The sequence below is a fragment of the Mastigoproctus giganteus genome, chromosome 8 (genome assembly GCF_048544385.1).
Source record: "Mastigoproctus giganteus isolate SK-2022 chromosome 8, ASM4854438v1, whole genome shotgun sequence".
In the NCBI taxonomy this organism is placed as follows: Eukaryota; Metazoa; Arthropoda; class Arachnida; order Uropygi; family Thelyphonidae; genus Mastigoproctus; species Mastigoproctus giganteus.
The window spans coordinates 39,821,051-39,840,924 of NC_143582.1; the positions used below are offsets into that span (position 1 = coordinate 39,821,051).

At 39.3% G+C, this 19,874-nt stretch overlaps 1 protein-coding gene across 1 annotated transcript in view; it reads left to right on the forward strand.

Moving 5' to 3' along the window:
- Nucleotides 1–19,874, forward strand: part of LOC150081471 (monocarboxylate transporter 10-like) — a 120,301-nt gene that overhangs the window by 84,310 nt on the left and 16,117 nt on the right. The gene's annotated exons all lie outside the window — the stretch shown is intronic.

Sequence of the window (19,874 nt, forward strand, 5' to 3'; positions counted from 1 at the left end):
ACGTCATTATTGCTTAATTTTATGGAATAATCTGAGAGAGAAAGAGAGAGAGAGCGAGAGAGAGAATCGAATTCTGATGAATATTTCAGCAGCAGCGAGAGCCCTTCTTTAACATGATAGCGAGAAAAATGGTGTTCTGGACCTTCATTCATTAATGCGATTAGCTCGATATATTAAGAGAAACATACGCTAGATAACTAGATAACTATCACACTATTCTTAAAAAATCCAGTCAAGTGGCATAATCTCCATGGATAAAAATATCCTTCGCTATAATACAAAGCTTCTCTTTTCTCGTTAACGAAATGTGATCATAGATGTACAAGAATCTAAGAGTAATATGTTGAGGTCAAAGACCCGAAGTCTTCCTCGTAGATAAAAAGGATGGAAAAAATTAAATTGGGTGATAATCGCCTTCCTAGCCAATCCAGTTTATGATTCCGAATTTTGTTTCGGAAGATGTATGACTCTCAAAGTGATTTTTATTGGTGTTGTATAAGCATCTCCTCAAAAAATAAAATAATAATAATAAATAAACAAAGAAAAAGATACGCGAGCATGAAGTATTACTCTGGTTTTGCAAAGCAGTTATTAGCAATGTCATTCATAGGAAAGATGCTGTAGGTAATGATGATGATGTTTGTGTTAAAAGAAGTACTGTATATCGAGGAAAACGATACTTTGTCATATTTTGCCGCACAGAGCGCCATCTATCATGTGTCAAAGCAGAGGCGCCAACTAGACAGCTGGAGTTAGCACAATTCCTAGTGTCGGACAGACCAACTACAAAGTCGTCATAGCACTTAATTCCGTTATCCAGCACTCCTTACGAAAGGCGTGATTCTGCTGCTCTCAGAAATAACATAGCTAAGGTGCCTTCTTCAGGGTTTGCTAAAAGTGTTAGGCTGGAAATCGGAAAACTACAGAAATATCGAAAAGAAAAATATTTACAAACCTACCAAATTGTCATCTGGTGCTCTAACGTACCCGGTGTTCCCCAATATGGTTATTTCCCCCGTACTGCTTCATATCCATCAGGAACTTGCTTCCTACGGCTCTCAAACTTTTAGCACAGATGGAAAAACCATGTCTTGTAATTGAAATTTCAACGGAAAGCTTACATTCCAATTTGAGGAATCTCTTTAACAGAATTTAAATATAATGGGTTATCTGGATTTAAAACCAATCGTTAAACATATATATTTCACGCAAATGTTGAAACCCAAATAAAAACACTATTTCTACGTTTATATAATTTAATTTAACTACCTTCCAAAAACAGTAGCCCAGCGGTTATAATCACCGTCACTGAATGTAAAAGGCCAGAGTTCAAATTCCATGGTTGGCTGGTTAGTTGTAGAGTTTTAGGCGCATCAGCAACTTAGGATATATTGCGTCGTATATAATGTCTGTATATATTTAACCCCAGGGGCTCACATCTGGTGAGCATAGGCTTGGCACACCCAGGGTCCTAAGCTGGATATCATCATTCTTCTCTTTCTTGGCGATTCCCTTCTACTTCTCTCTCGGGATAATTCAGATTTTTTTTTTTTTTTTGGCTGGTGCAGCATAAGCCTCAGGCTTCCTTGCACCTTATGGTTAATAATAATAATAATAATTGCTTGCGTTCTGTGCTCAATTTGCTGTTTGCTGGACGAAAAACCCAAGCTACAGGGAGCAAAAACCATGCTACCCTCACCTGAGACCGACTAACTCAGTCACACAGTGAAAAATACACATAAAAATTCCTCCCGTCATTGACGGAATTCGATCTCAGGTCTTTTCCACCCGGTGTGGGGAAGACGGTGTTTATACTAATTGTGCTACCCACGAGGACTTGAATTTCGTGAATGAGCGAAGAATTTTTATGGGCTTATATCATAATCGGTCTAAAGCGAGGATCGCATGATTTTTTCCCCCTAAAACGTGAGCAAAAAATCCAACAAAACAGCGAGTCGACTGAGAATACACGCAATTACACACACAACACCAAACATCCACACAGTCACTCGAATTACAAAACGATACATGTCGAAATTTTGTCTGCAGAATCCTTTGGCTTGCTCCAAAGAACTCTATGATTCCACAGTTTGAAAAATACCGGATTAGAGGTGCGAAAATATCATAGAAATCCCAGGAACTTCTTATGTATGTGCAAAGTTGACTGTGATATTGAAAAGTCGTCCATCGCAGTTTAGTCGGCACGGTGCATCTTTATCTACTACTCGTTTGCAGGGGTTTGAGTTCAATTCTCTCCAATCAACGGAAAAATTTCTAAAGTCCTCTTCAATCACGGCTGTAGTTAGCTGATTTCAGGCGTAGGAAGTAGGTCTTCTCACCGTGAGTTTCTTTTTCAGATCGCACAACACGCAAATCAGCTCGGGAACACACTTATACAGACAAAACACACACACACACGGATACGAACGACAGGGTTCGCATCCTGTCAATAAAGTCAGGAATTTTTTGGAGTCCTTTAGACACTGTATGTGCCGTTCTATCAAACAAGACTAATCGGTAAACAAAAGAATTATTGACAAATCTTATAATAAAAGGCATTGGAAAACCTTTAACTAGCGTGATTGAGACTTGGTCCAGAAATGTGACGAAATTAGCAAGCGCAGGTCATTCACTACGCGTGTTATCGCATCCCAAAAGAAATTAATTCTGGCTTGCATTCTGATATGTTAAGCCGGGATTTTCGGGAGTTTGAAATCTCGCTGTGTTCGGATGGTATTTTTCCGTCGGTCGCAAGATGCAACAGTAACGTGACGAGGCAACATAACCTAGTCCTTGACCCCGAGTAAAGTCTCTCGTTAAGCAACGATGTATCCGGAGCTCTGGAACTTTCACCTCCATCTGATTAGGAAGGAGGCAGTTGGAATGCCAGAGTGTGTCAGAGGCTGATAGTTTACGATCGGAAACCATCCCGCTTATCAGCAGCCCCTCCACAAGCTGACATTAATCTAAATAAAGATTAAACTCTTCTTGTTCGCTCCCCGCCGAACTGCGACAAGGCTGGTCTATTGGCCGGGAGACAGTAAAATGGAAGCTGCTTCTCGAAGTCCTCCGCTGCTCTGGCGGCAGAAGACTCACGTTAATGTTTAGTAAGTTGCTGGAATTTATTGGCTTCGTTAACGGACACACGGTTCGCACAGTAACCCATGTCGCTACGATAACCCACGCACTTCAGTACACGACCTTTATGATGGAGACTGTAGTGCCCAAATTGTTCGGCGCTTTAAGATCCGTGTGAATGCAAAAAGCTGCTTGAGCAACATGCATTTCTTGCACCTTCTGTTGAGGCTAAGCATTAATTTTGTGAGTGTGCATGCGTGAAAATAGTTTTCAAGTAATTGGGTCACTTTTTTTTTAAATAAAAACTGTTCATCTGGTGTCATCTTAGTGCAAAGAACAAAATAATGAGATGCAATTTATAATGCTGACTTTTTTTTCTTTTTTTTAGTAAGAAACCTTTATAAGGTAAACTTATGAATTATTTAGCTTTTCTCACTTTCCGTCTAATGCTTCTGAAAGAGCCACAGCATGGAACGAATGTTCATAGTGCAGACTACATATAGAAATTAAAGAGGTCTTGGAGGTTCTATCAAAATTTTAATATACCGGACGATCAAAATTAAAAACTTCATTCTTAAAATTAAAAAAGTAAATGCTTTTTTAATTTTAATCCTACAGTGTTTTCCACCTCCATACCGTAGTACAAAGAAGATCCATTATTACTAATTTGTTGGAGACTCTCTTCACAGTACAACAAGCTTTAAATGGAAAGGCCCAAATTGATATATTCCTTGACATTAACGCAACTTTTGATAATGTTTTCTTATCTGCCCTTGAAAATATTTTATCAGTTTACTTCCGCATTGAAAGCAAACTATTACAGATTATTAAGACCATTTTGAAGCCAAGAAACCTAATTGTACAACATCAAGAATTCCGTGCAGAATACACCCTCACTTGGGGAATTCCTCAGGGAGGTGTTTTATCAGCTTTGCTTTTTCCGGCCGCTCTGGAACCTTTTCTATCGCAGAATCATAGTTTTATTTCATACGCCGATGACATTAAGTACTTTGTTGTCTCTAACGAACTCGCCCTTGTGTCCGACATCAATTCCCACGCCAGCTTCATGATCTGCATTTATACTTAGGTAAAATAAGAAGATAAAGAATATAATTGAGTTATCTATAAATGGAGCCCAGATTAAGAAAGTCTGCACCTACGCTGACCTTGGATTGACGTGGGATGAGGGCCTTACCTTTAAAAGGCACTTTCAGAACACCAGAACAAAAACTCTCGCTGCCATTTGAGCTGTAAGATAGGAGATAACTGGGATTCGAAATCAACAACTAGTGACCCAATACATCCAAAGACGTTCCTGTTTTCCTCTATGCTTCAATTATTTGGTCTTCTGCCCCATATTAGGAAGTTTCTCAGCGTGGAATACTGGGTGCTCCGGTGGTTGAATAGGATTGCCGGGAAGCCCTTTACAATTTGAAAATCCATACTGTATACAAACTTAAACGTAGCACCATGGATACAGATGGTCACCGTGCGTAACTTCTGACTGGGAGTTTAGATGCCCCACAAATTGATAATCTTGTGGTCAGGCCACGCCCTGGGACCCGGATCTACAACCCTCACAGTCTTTGAAGCGCTCTACATCATACAGAGGGATTAAGGCGGATGTTTCCTGCCAATACTCTGGAGCTCTTTAGAGACTTCAAAATCGACCCGAACAGGTACTGCCATAGTAGCAGACTTGAATACTTCACTACAAATTTAATGAAGAGGAGGGTGTACATTTTTGTGGAATTTGTGCCTAATCATCTGTAATGAACGATTTTTGTGTCAAGTGACTGTTGATGTATTTATTCTTATGTATTTTCTGATTTATTTATTCTTATGTATTTTCTGATATTCTATGTTGCCGTCTAATTTGTTGTAAGATGTCTGTATTAGCCACCCTCCTAGATAATGTCTGTACAGGGGTGTTAGATAAATTAACTGATAATAATAATAAATGACCCAAGAAAAACTCAGTTTTACCGACATGTACGACTATGTCAAAAGATGGTGTCCTTCAGTGGAATTAACAATTATAGCGGAGAAAGAGAAATTCAATAGGCGGTTGAAGGTCTTTCGGTAGCTGCCCTCTTCTCTAACGTTCTGGATACCATTCACCCATATAGTTCGTGGTAGTGACTTCTTGCATAAACCGTGCATTTCTTGGATCGACATTTTGTTAATAAGGAGTGGAAGAGCTGGTGAGTGACCTTGAACTGTCTGTAGAAATTCTCTCGACCATAACGAAAATGGCGTTGTCACAAGTTTCCCCACAACATTTTTTTTAATTTAGCAGTGAACTTGTATAGGAACGCTTTCTATTCACTCTGCAACGAACTATACACGGAGTAGATTGTGTCACTTTTGGAAAGGAATTCTGACATCTTAGTGAAAATAACTTCACACCGGGCCATACCAGCAAACTGAACTATCCTAATGCGAAAAGGCTTTTAATGAGTTTCGAAACTGTCTAATAGCTGTGATTTTATTGATGGATATGCCGAATTAGGGAGGTTACATAAATTCAAGGATGGCGAGGGAGATACCTGGGTGAAATCTAGCGCTCCTTTTCCCCTTAATTTCTTTAAAGACTGATATAAATAAATTTGGCTTCTTTGCATCAGTTTTCCTGTATTAATACAGTACTGATATTAATCCGACTTGTTCCCATAGCCATAAGTAATTATCTCTGCAAACAAGATGTTCAACGTGAGAAGCAGAAATAAATGGACTCTCCACCTTCGTACAAGAAGTTGTACATTTTTGCGTCTTCCCTTCCTTAGAAAGCAACCGGATCCTTGATTTGCCAAGATTGTCCGTTCAAGTCCCGTATGTGCGCTAAGAAGTTCTCTAAGTGCCTCTTCCTTCGTTTGCTCCGCACGCGTCCTCCGAGTTTCTTCTGGTTCTCACATGACGAGCTTCTATTCTGAGAGGCCTCGCGTAACGTGACTGATCAATGCTACTGTCGGATCACGTGAGTCTCCCTCCGTGACAAGTGTCATTAGATAAGGGGGGGGGGGAAATCTCGCATCACGCCAGCACAAGTGGAAAGGAGGATCAAACCCGGCAAGTGATTTATTAGTGCTGTGATTTTTCCCACTCCGACGTGCCCTACGCTAAACCCTTTACGGTGTCCCGTACGAAGGGATGTCTGTCACTGCAACGGCCCATTTGTCACTTGTCCGTCACTCAAGCATGCTACTCACGGCGCACTGTGAAGCATTTTCTTCTAGTGGGGAGTGGGGGGATTTTTATGCGCGGACGGTAGCTCTAAGGTTGCCCTGCTGTTAGGCGGGTTTCCAGTGTCAGCGTACACTTGAGTCTATGACGATCTCCCCCCCCCAATCAAAACATGGCAGGCGAATATCATGGAACGTGACACTGAAATGCCCACAAATAAAGTAAGCAATGTTTATTTGTTAAACTTTTTCTTTCATACGAGTTATTTCATACTGAACCGAAGTCAAAGATTTAAATTACTTTTATTAGATCTATAAAGAACTGCAAGCGTAAAATTTACACTATGGACAGTTTTATGTTTATAACAAACGTCATGTCTCACAGCAGTGCATCATCACATGCATGCTGGCATGCCAAATGTACAAGATGCCTTTGAGAGACGTAAAATAAACATCTTTTAAAGTGATTTGCTGTTTTATTCAAATTATTTTTGTCTGGATGGGGAATAACAAGACAAAATATGATAAAAACCTGCATGTTTTATTGTACTGGTTCACTTATGTACATCATACCCCCCCCCCCGGAAAAAAAAGGAGCACAAGTCAAAAACTGAAATTTTCAGAAAGTCTTTTAATAATAACGTTCTTGTTAAACTTCGGCACGACCATCAGATCACTGGAGTTTACAATAAATCAATCAATACAAACGTTAATCGTATTTAGTAGTCACGGGATTGAACCCCGGTCCACTCAAAGAGCGTGTGCTACTCTGCACTCGCGCTCTTGACCACTCGTCTACGTCAGGCCTGTAATGTCAATTTATATCAGATTTGATTTCACGATTGGTTATTTGATACAAAGTGAAGATGAAAAGATATTATTTATTTATAAGTCGTCGCAACCCCTGCGGATAGTACTGCCACCCCTATATAGACTTGCGTAGCTTGAGGATAATTTAATATGAAAACATTTAAGTCGTGTACTACTACAGCATTAAGAAAGAAATCATTGCGAAGTCGAAAATACGTAAAGTAAATTTAATTTTAATATTATCAGAATCACAAAAATAAATTTTAAAAAATACAATAAAATCACCTTACAAATCCAGAGTTGGGTTTTGGAAGATGATTGTACTTGGCCAATTTCTTTTTATTCACTCAAAGGAAGGTTGTTTCCTGTACAAGCCGGTTGTAGCTACTTTTTTTTGATCTTCTGTCTGCTTTATTGCGCGCGCTCTCTCTCTCTCTCTCTATATATATATATATATATATATATATATATATATATATATATATCTTACAAAAGGAATTAATTATCTAATTAATTTTGATCAATGAAATAAAAACACATTTCTTAATATATATTATATGAGAATTTATTTACAGTATACACATTTTTTATAAGATGGCACTCCTCTGGCGTACCTTTAAGGAAGTTAGGTTCGCAAGCACGTAGCCCTCATTCAGTCTATTATACGTCATAATAGTCTATTATAGTGTGGCCGCCGTAGCCGAGTGGTCACCGAGAGGGTGCATAAGTACACGTGTCTTGAGTGACCGGAGTTCAAGCCCGTGACTGCTAAATACGGTGCCGTTTCTTGTATTCGCTCTATCTTGTAAACTCCTCTGACCGTGCGCTTGTCCCGGAGCATAAACAGTAAATTTATTTATATCTATTTGTCACAATATCAGCCTCGAGTTTTGTATCTATGTTAAAAACCCAAAATTCGTTACTACCAGCTCTTACTAGTAAAAACTAGAAGTTCCTAACAGCATTCGACAAAAGCAGTTTTTACTAGAACTAGAAACCACTGCGCCTGCTGGTAAAAACCGTAATACAAAGTGCAACTCCTAGTATTTGCGAACATTTTTAGTAGAAACTAGTTCTTACCGAATACTTTTTAGTAAAAAATAGTTCCTACGAAACTGCTGTTAGCTATCTTGTTACTGGATTATTCAAGCGAAAGAAACATGTTTTTTTTTTTTTTAAATAGACTTTCATTTTGAACTAGTTTAAAAAGGTTAGATTATGTTAGTTTACGTCACCAATTCGGGAGGGATTCAAGTGTAATACAGTGTCCATAATCTAGTGGGGATTATGGACACTGTATTTTCAGCTCAGAGGTAAAACGACACTCGTAATCTATAAGTGTTGACACTCATAGATTACGAAAACCGTTTTACGGTTGAATCTGTCCCGAATTGGTGTCCTAAACTAACCTAGCCTAAATTGTAGTTGAAAATGAAAGTTTATTTAAAAAAAAAAAAAAAAATTGAGTATGTGCCGAGCACGCATAACGGAAGTTAAGTGAAACTTCCGTTATATGAACGTTTATCACTTGATCGAGGATCCCGTATTGACCGTATGAATGCTGCAGGCAACGAATCTGCATAAATGAGAACCTCGGAGATGTGAAAGGTTACGTTACCAAATATAGTTTCGGTAAGTGCTGTGGCATCGGATGATATTTAAAACAATTTGACTTCGATAGAACTAAAATCACTTTGTTCTTGAGAGAGCCATGACAGCTTCTACAGGCCGACATTTGATTTACATCCTCATATGGAAATGCTGTTTGAAGAAGAGCGTGATCTCGAGCTACTACACTCTTCACATCGTCCTTGAACAAAAGCCGTTCATACACGGAACACTCTGAACCGAAATCATTATCCAGGAATGTGCGTTTAAACTGTGCGTGTATACTTCGGTGTTTCTTAAAATTCTGTTGCTGCTCCTGCTGTGTATTACGCTCGCTACGTGTCGAATGATTTGATGGAGTACATCTGGCAGTCGGTTTTGGCTTCTTCGCTTTTCGTTTACGACTGGGCTTCGAGGACTCTTCATCATTTTCATTTGCAGTATCAACTTCCATGACTTCCAGATTCACTTCTAACATTTCTGGGTAGATGTGATGCTGTGAAGATGTGGATGGACCTTCTCCGGCTTCTTTGTTCAACTCCATCGCACATTATAATTTCTTTCGCTTTCGAAATAGTTTAGATCTCTGCTTTGTACTCAGTGGAGGCGGTTTCGGTTGTCGCAGTGCACGTATACGTGCCCTATATGCCTTACAACGCTCACTATTAGTCTTCGACATGTTGAATTATAATTTTTTTTTTCTTCGAAATTTTTTATTAAATACGGTGGAGAATGACAAAAGAAACAGCATGAAACAATCAGTAGGGGTACTGATTGGGTCATGCGTCGCTCGTGTCTGGTACGGAGTGATACAATGGTGGGGGGATGAATGATTTTGCGTCGCATTTTCTTGGCCATATTTGTCAATACACCGAAGCATTGCTCGTGTACGTGCTCTATACGCCTTACAACGCTCACTACAGTGGACCCCCGCTATACGACTAGTTCACTGTACGATCAAATCACTCGACGATGGACACTCCATAACAAAATATTCACTATACGATAAGCGCCAGTCATTGTGATCACGTTTACAAATTTAATTTTATTTCTATTAACGGCGATTCTAATAATAGAAAATACAAGTAAAGATATAAAGCACAGATTTACACTTTATTATCTTACCAATTAACAAAATTAAATGATACGCGAAAATCAGAAGAATATTTTCTACAGGTTAAAAAAAGGAAAAGGCAAAAAATCAACTACATCAGGTAGTTACCCTCCCACTTACTAACCGAGCCTAACGCTATTTAACTTCGGTGTATGAGAACCGGGACATTTACCCTAGTACGATAGTTGCCTGTACTGCGTGTGCTTATGGCAACGGTCGCATTTTCGTTGCGTTTTTTTGTCAATACACAAACGCAAGTTACTCCCATTTGAAAATTGCCTGGAGCGCGCCTAAAGAAGTTTAACTTCAAATAAAACAAAAAAAAAAAAACATATTTCTTTCGCTTGAACAAACAAACGTTAGGTTTCCCAGCCTGTACATCGCATTTCTGCCAACTGTACTCGCTTGACAAACGGCATTCTCTCTAACGCAAAATCGTGGTGTGATTAAAAGCTAATCACTGAGAAGCAGTGAGCACAGCTAGACCTGTCCATCACTTGTTGTCGCAAAGATACAAGGGTAAGAGCCTTGTTCTAAATTTAACCCCTTTAGACTTGCGAACATTTTAACCACAGTGTTCTTGTGATTTCCGTTAATTGAAATTTCGAAGGAACTAGTTTTTATGAAGAAAAGCAGGGCAGTGCAAAAGTACTTGGGGGCCCGGATGCAAAAGGGATTAAGGGGCCTCGTTTATTTATGTTGAGACTTTGATGGCTCCCTCGATTGGGGCCCTGGTGAAGTGCATCCAATGCATCCCCCATTTGCACGGCCTTGTAGAAAAGATACGCGGTAAGAATTAGTGTTTACTAAAAATTTCAGTACATACTAGGAGTTGCACTTTGGATTCGGGTTTTTACCAGCAGGTGCAGCGGTTTCTAGTTCTTTCCAGTAAAAATTAGTTTTGCCTAATGCTATTAGAAGCTTCTAGTTTGTACCAATAACAATTGGTAGTAAGGGATTTTGGGTTTTTACTGTAACATCTACAAAGATAAGTCATAAACCTCAACCAGGAATCGAGTTAATGATATTAACCAAAATTTTAAATACAATATTAAGTAATTGATGCAACTGCGCAAAGGACTAATTGAAATTGTAAATCAGGATATTATAAGGACAGCGAAAACAGTTAAACTAGTAGTGTAATGGATAAACGATTTTCATGTGTATTTTCATTACGTACTTTGGGAATAGGCGATGAAATTCAGACGATGGCTTTTTTTTAATCTTTTTCTTGATTCTTTTGACAACAAAAAAAAAAAAATTGAACGAAGTGATATGAATAGAAAAAGCATGTTATTTTGACTATATTAAAAGATATTTGATATATTTCAAATATAGAAATGCATTATTTAAAAAAAAAAATCATATATAAGGCAGTACTTAAACATTTACTCGGCGCACTCCCAAGTATGATTTGAAGTACTAGTTTAATACAATTCAACTTATGTTCAGAATGAACGTTAATAACTAAAGAATAATTAATTGTAAAATTTATTAATTTAGTTATGATACCGAAGGCGTAGCCAGGAAGGGGGGAGGAATTGGGAGTGGTAGGTACAACAGAAAAAGATTCATATAAAAATATTATTTTCATATGAAAAATTCTACAATATCTAATGTTTTTTCTATTAATGGAAAAAGAGTATGCACACAGTAAAAAAAAAGCTATCCTTCTAAAACTCCAGACTTCATTAAATTGAAGTTTACCATGCAACCAGAAGAGGTGGAGTTCCCAACAAGAGGCTTTCTCCCTAACAACTTTGGGAACAGGTGTTCTACAATGCAATTAGTGTTAATATCGACAATATGGTCGCAGTGAAGTTCTTTGCATGTTCGTTATCCCAAGTGGTCAATATCCATTGTGATAAATGTTGGCAATTACAAATTAATTTTGGATTGAATTTTTCCGTGCAGCCTTCGAAGTTAACAAGGGCATTCAAATAGCCATCCCACTGAAGAACCACTGAAACGCTCTTCCACGCATCTTCAATGCCTGACATGAGCCAACTTGTTTTAGATGTTTTCTATTGTGTTTACCTTTCACTACGGTTCAATGTCGTACATGAAAAAGTCATGCGAGTGCGGTTTAATACTCTCTTTGTTTGTCGATACTCGTGCGTGATTGGGATAAGCATTTCCGCACGAAGTGAGAAACTTTGGTTCACGCAACGGGGGCCTGTCTGATTACACTAGCAAGTAATTACGCATTAATTTATTCAGCTAACACCAGGTGTCGACCTAACTCATTTGTTTCTCTTGAATCAGACGGGGAGATGGGGAAGGAAAACGCTGAAGGAATTTTAAATTCAGCCTCCATGGTGTACGGGGTTAATAAAGTTCATGAGTGACAATGTATCCCTGTAACGCGATGAGAAATAGATGGCAAACAATTTAACCTGCCTCTCGTGCTGCTAAGGGACCACGGGTATGAGGACCATTTAAAAGCCTAATTGCTCCAAGAAAGTTTATAAATTGCATCGCTCGCAGCCACCCCGAGATGAACTGAGGGTCCCGAAGGGTTAAACTCAGTTTACGCGTCGATGAAACTTATTGCGACGTTGCTTACAGGTATCATGCAGCGCAACGTGTGCATATGTCGGGTGGGAGGATAAAATAATAGGATTTTTTTTTTTATAGATAGTAGGAAGGTCCAACGGGGGGGGGGATAGAGAGAGAGAAAATAATGATTAATTCAAATTTCGATTCGGTTCCTTAGAGATTATCTGACTTTAACACAACCCTCACAAGATGAAAGGTCAGGTTATGCCACCAATATTTGAGTTTTTGCGTGAAAATTAACAGCCAACATTCCCTCCAATAATGGCCAAAGGTGGTGTCCATGGGCCTAAATCAAAGTGTCCCTCGGACAACAGATAATCATTTCCAATTTATAGTTTATTATTTCTAAAACCATCGAAGGAGGCTAGCAGCAAAATTATGCAAATTCAACAGGCGTGACCTCCGAAGACTACTGCATAACCGTCCATTTCAAGATGCTAAGAACATGCCACAAAAACCCTTTTTGTCAAATCTTCCCAAATCTTCCCATCAGCAAAGAAACTTTAGCTATAGGCAGCCGCAAGGGACTGGGGTCACATCAATCATGGCTTTCAGCCCCTCGCCATTTACATCTCTTTGCCGTGAAGCCCAACTAATTAATCAAGGTTCCTGGTGTGAGCTATATGAAAAGTCTTCCATCTTATTTTTGGTTCGCTCTTCAACACCCTTTATTCTGAGTAATTATTAATCGTACCAACCTACATATTACTACCCCTATTTCCTCCCTCAACCCTCCCCTTTATCTCTGGTCTTTTAATCAAAAGCATACTTTAGAATAGATCCTTCACCATGTTAAAAAAAAGAGAGAGTGAAAAGTCAGAACGTGTCTTAATTTGGAGCATGGGAGTTAGACCTGTCGAACGAAGGAGAAGAAATCTTTTGGATCTCTATTTTCTGGATTGTGACGGAATCCCAAATATTTCACGCTGAGATGATAATGGTAAAAATTAAGAACCCTACATATGCATGGCATGGCCAGAAAGTGTATTGGGGTTAAAATCCCCTCCCATGAGGCTCCCATGTCACGTAAACATTTCCCCCTTTTCTAATGCTGTGCTAACACTGTTCCATGTCATTACAAAAAAAAAAAAACTGTTTGGTTTTTTATAATAATGTACAAATTCGTTTGTTTATTTGAAGAATGCAATACTGAGGCAACTCCTTTCGAAACAGTTATTTGTCCTCAACAGCGAGTCTGATTCGTAAATAAAGTGACACAACAATGTGCATTCAAAAAAGTTCCACTTAATTTGTTTCTCGGAAGGGTCTATTCGTTTTAATGGCAAATTTGTAAATAACATATATAGATCAGAGGTTCACAAACTTTTATGCCTTGCGCCCCTTAAAACATTTCCTACATTTCACGCGCCCCCATCTTCCAGAAAATTGCAAATACTGTACATAGATCTGATATATATGATAAAGAAATCTTTAACTATGACATACATACTGTACTTCTATACATTAATCTCAATAATTGAAATAAAATACGTTTAGTACCTGGATTAGTGGGATGGTTTGTCCAGATTTCGTTAAAAACTGCTTCATAAAAACATCCAAGTGCTCCTCACTCAAGGGAGGTTGCGCCCCACACTTTGGGAATTCCTGACATAGGTCTATCAACATTCCTGAGAACGATAATACTTAGAATAATGTTAACGGTTCATAACCTTAGCAAGGACGTGGACCTGGTGGAAGAGGGGTTTTTTTCAGCCAATTAATTTAATACTTAAGAGGTGGCGATGGTAAATTGCACTGGAAGATTTCAGGAAGTAGAAAATAGTGCTGCCAACTTGGAAATATAATTTTGTAAAGTAAATTTGAGTCATTTAGTAGTGGTATAGAGGAAGAACGGGCAAAATAAATAAATTTACTGATGTCCCGAACGTCCTACGCAGTGTACACAGCGCTAAAAATATAAATTTCGAATTAACGATAAAGAAATCACCAAATAAAAAAAAATGTTTCAAAATTCAAAAAGGAATTCAATTCAGGTAATTCAAAGGCCAAGTTGGGTTCTGAATTTCCTGAATTTGTTGGCCTCAACCACCCACAGAAACAATTTCAGTGATTCACAATTCGTTGGCCAAAGCAAACTTCCTACAGGCCACTCGATACCTCTTAGTTTGAATTTATGCCTCCAGGTTAAAGAGTCGTTTAAGTGATTTCAACTTCACTCATTTTACTGTCCCTACTCAGAGCCTCATAAACTCGTCATATGCCCCCCCCCGCCTCTAAGGTATCTGACAACCTACATACTGTACTGTAGCATTATCATTCTGTACATATGATAATGCTGCAAGATCCATTAGTGATCCGGATATTGCTGCAAAGAGTAGGACTGAGAGAGTTCTACCAAGTGGGATTCATACATCCATCATTTTATAGATTGTACGGTTACGAAAGAGTTTTGTTGTTCTGGCAGGGTTTAGGCGCAACAGCGACTTAGACCACATTTCGCTGTATATATGTGTGTAAACTGAGTGGTCTGTGGTCGATTTTCTGTTTTCTGGACGAAAACCCCCAGTTTCCGGGATAAAAAACCATGCTGTTCCTCGCCTGAGATCGACTAACTCAGTTACGTTGTGAAAAATACCCATAAAATTCCTCCGTTACTGATGAAATTCGAACTTAGGTCTTTTCCACCCGGGGTGGGGAGGACGGTGATTATACCAACCGTGCTACCAACGAGGGCGAAAGATTTTTGAGGAGCTCGAGTTAATTGGCCAAAATACCATAGAATTTCTTGAATAAAGCAAGGAGCGGTGTTATTTCGCCTAAGTCAAAGCAGATTTTAGGCCAAAAAATGTGAAGAGCTTATTGGTATTCCAAGTGCGAGGTATTTTTTGTGATTTAGATAGAGAGTAACATACCTGTCTATCAAAAAGAGGTAACAGAGACAGACGGGTAAATTGTAGATCTATTAGGTAAACATAGTGGGTGTGCTCGGGCCTATGAGCGAAGATTGCATGATGCGAAGCAATTCAGGGAGAAATTTATGTTGGCCTGAAATCATCAGTTGCTTCGGGATTAGGCTTTTTGGCTACTGGCACTACTCTGTACATCAACTAGTTTGATGGCATCTTGTGCATGTTCGATTCTTTTGTTGTAGAGATGAGCAACTCTCTTCTGATGATATAAGAAACAATTTTTTACACTGAACAGAATTATGGCGTCAATTCCCAAGGTGGATGTGTCAGTTAGCGAGTTTATTATTTTAATTAGCTGGTCTTCATAAATTACAATATACCAGTTGGTGAAGAAATGTTAAGCGCTTCATTCCAAGGATATCTACCGGACACTAGATTTTTCTCTCTTGAAACGCAACAGATGATCGCATCGTTCCTATACATCTATCGACAGGGATCGCCAGTACTACTGGTGATTGAGACACTTTCACTGATGTTCAGTTCAGCAAGGATGGTCCACGGGTACAGCTGAAACAGGACAACTACACTGTCGGTGTTAATGTATTTAAGGTTATATATGCTTCTAACAGAAATTGCAGCTTGAACTGAAGAAAGTTCCATCCTTAAGTGGACATCCTAAGGCAGAGATTAGACCGTCATCCTACGGGAGGAATTTGTCAGATGTGATCCGGGTTTTACCTACTTGACAATCTGAGAAGACACTCTGTAGGGGTGCATCGATGGGAGGAAGGAACATCAATACGGACAATGTCCACATTCAATCCGATATGTTCAAAGATAATTGTTGTTAGATTTTAGATGAATCAACGACTGAAACCATGTTGTAAATTGCATGTTTTCTGTGGTCGATTTTCACGAGTTTCCGGGAGGAAAACGATGCAACCCTCGTCTGAGACAGACTAACTGAGACACGTCACGATCAAGGCCCATAAAATTCCTCTTGTCATTGACGGGATTCGAACTCGGGTACTTTCCAGTCACTGTAAGGAGGGTGGAAATTATCTATTTTGCTACCCACAAGGACTCAAGAACAGCGTAATGAGGAGTTTCTTTGTGGCCGGTAGCAGAAGGTTGAAGTCACCGAGGATTATTATTTTTTTTTATTATGACTGATTGTGACGACATCCATTCCGTTATACTGACGACACAAAACTGAGAAACAGGTTGGGGTGGAGTAATAACGGTGAAAGTCAAAATTTCTAATTCATCTGCGGGCTAGGTTTCAATTAGAATTACAAAATAATGCGGTTCTGCGCATCATAGCAGATAGAGTAAGCGACTTAGTATATTTTTGACATTCCTGATGCTTTGACAGGCACAGAGGCTTGTGCCACAATAAGATTTCTTGCCAAAATATATTATGTAACGATCCCATTTCTGATAGTGTATAGTGTGTTTAGGGTCTAACGGCACCAGGGGTTTCCCCCATCTCCGCGTAGTATACATTGTGGTGTGATACAGAACACTGTAGAGGCCAGAGGTTTAAAAGTGTGTGGATATTGTGGTGTGTAATGTTTTGTACCGTTGTTCATCTGGTCTTTTAGCCGTTGGGTCTCAAATGAGACCCACCGTTGCCCACACTATACCTCGTGGAGGCAGACCAGGTACACCAGTATTTTAGAAATTTACTATTTACTCTGGCAGGTCCTGCCACCTAATTTCCTGATATTTCAGTGGCTAGGACCTAAAAAAAAAAAAAAAAAAGTGGAGAGGGGTGGGAGAAACGCTAGAAATTGGGTCAGGCCAAAAGAGATATAAGTTAAAGTTCTTTTTTTTTTTTTTTTTATTTTATTTTAATGTGGGGCGTAATGTGGCAAGGTAATGGCAAGGGTCAAACGCTATTCGCAAGATAGCTAGAGAGGGAAGGGAGACTGAAGACTGGGGGGTGAAAGACAGAAATATGGGGTCAATAGTGAAGATAACCCCAAAAGTCGGCGGGGCAGGCCCGTTCCTCACCAGGTGAAGATAGGGGATGGCAGGGGGGGAGGGTACAGAGTAACCAACCCCTGCCAAGGGAAAGGAAAGAAAGTGAACCGAGTGAGGGTACCCGGTTCAGGTCGCCTAATGATGTTTCGGCAGCAAACTTCATAATGTCTTTGTCAGGTCTTCGTATGCCATTCCTGGGACATATTGTCCCGTCCGTGTGAATGGTCAAGTCCAGATAATGATTCCAGTTTAAGCCAGTGGTCAGATCCAGGTTAAGTTAATGATTAGTTTTTCAGATTGTAACAATGTCGTTCGATGGGCCCTGTTGCTAGATATTCTTACTGGAATTCGGCCAATCAGATATTATATTTTTGAACATGCGCGACCCTGAAATGTACTGGATTCCAAATCTATTCGGAGAGTCTCATCGAAGTCAGGTAGCGAAGTCGGGTAGCTGTGCTGCCATTATTGTGCACTGTGGTAGTTTTAACTATGCTAAATTCATTCAACGGTGGCTATGTTTCGCTTTTGTCTTTGGAGCAAGCATTTTTATGAAAATATTAGAATGGTATTGGAAATTGGCAGCATTTATACCAATGAAGGTTATTTTGTTGCTTTTTGGAGCGATTCTGGTACCGAGACAGAAATCTGTCGATGTTGGCCATCGTCCATGACAGTATCTATGAGAGCGCGTTCGACAGAATTTTGGATGATACTATGGGCGCTGCTCTCCCAAGGTACAAATACTGTATTTCCGATTCTGGGAGTAATGAAAGCCCTCGCGGTAGTACAGAGTATATATGTGAGAATTCTACTTCCAACACCTGGTAGAAAAGGCCCGGGTTCGAATCCCGTCAATGAAGCGAGGAATTTTTATGGAGTTTTTTCTCAACATGGCCGGGTTTCTCCCAGAAACTCAGGTTTTTCGACCAGCAAACAGGCGAAATCGATTACAGAACACATGAAATTTACAGACATAATATATACGGCGCAATATGGCCTAGGTCGCTGATGTGCCTAAAAACCCAATAACAACAACAACAACACCATAACTATGACTCGAAGTGGACATGCGTTCATGTGGGATGAACAAAAGATGATTCATATTCGAAGATACGAGCCCATGTAGAAAGCTAAGAGATTTCCGCTGCTGATCTTCAAGTTGATGCGTACGGTCTCTTAGTGATGTGTTCTTAGAATGGACTAAATGGATTCCAGTTTCTCAGTATTGCTACAGTAAAAGGAGCAACTGACTGAAGCGTGTGATTCAGTTTGTACAATTATCGGTAATCCCTAGAAAAATACCGCTGTCCGGGTCGATTCGTTGTGAGTGGTGACCTCGTGCACTTCGCTCGGTGATTTTGAGGGGAATGTTGGAAAAGTAGGAGGGAATTGAGCGATGAAACTGCCTGAGTGCACTTCTACCTTACCTTCAAGTTTATCTTCAGTTTACCCTCTTTTTTTTTTCGTGGCAATGACAAATCTCCATTTTGATTTCCTCAACTGTGAGGCCGTTTTAACATGTTCATACCACTGTAAAAATTACGAAAAAAATTAATTGGCGTAGCCCCATACGCGTATACGTTATCGTCAGTCAAATTTTGCGCAGCTCTGGCATTAACACCTAATAAGCACTATATTATACTAAAAAAGTAGCACAATAAGGTTAGTTAACGACCAGTCTATCTGTCTGACACTGCACGCCTTGTCTATATTTACACCACTCTCTTCCAAACCAATACAAACATACTCTTCACTTAGTCAACGTTTATTTAACTGTCCATCTCCAAATTCCCAAAAAAAAAAAACCTTTCCTCTTCCTCATCTATCCCTTCTACCCTTGTTCTTTGGAACTAACATCCTTCACATTTCCTGAAAATTACGCTATATACTCGTAGAAATTCAAGAACAATGTCAACAAGTATCTTCTGTCTTCTCAAACTTTAAGGAATACGAATACTCGTTAATAAGTACTATAGCTTTTAATATCTTTCGTGCTTTGGATCATTCTAAATTTGTTTGTTTGTTTGTTTGTTTTATGGCGCATTAGCATCTAAGGCTATAATGCGCCAAGTCAACGGATCATTCTAAAAAAGTTGTTAAATGCTTCAAAACCTAAATAGATCTGCCATTACAATAACCTCGAATACTTTAATTTTCTGTTATATTTCAAGTTATGGATACGAGTATATTTAATTGAAAGTTTTTTTTTTTTTTTCCCTTGCTGTAAGTTCAGTACTACTCGCATGTTATGTGAAAAGTATTATAATAAAACGTTTTAAAAAAACTTCGTTTATCGTTTATTTATTGCTATAATATTTGTCCATTTATTTACGATGTGTTTGATGTTTGTGGTATTACTTAGAACACAATTGTTCACAATAACGCCATTTCAATCTTTTTTTTTTCCTTCGGGCATAGTACAGTTGGTAGGATCGCTGTCTCCCCACACCGGGTGGAAAAGACCCCAGTTCGAGTCCCGTCGATGACGTGAGGAATTTTATGGGCCTTTTTCGCAACGTGGCCGAGTTAGTCGTCTCAGGCGAGGACAGCATGGTTTTTTCTCCCGGAAACTAGGATTTTTTGTCCAGAAAACAGAAAATCGACTTCAGAACATATGTAATTTACAGGCAGTGTACGCAGGGCAACATGGTCTTAGTCCCTGAT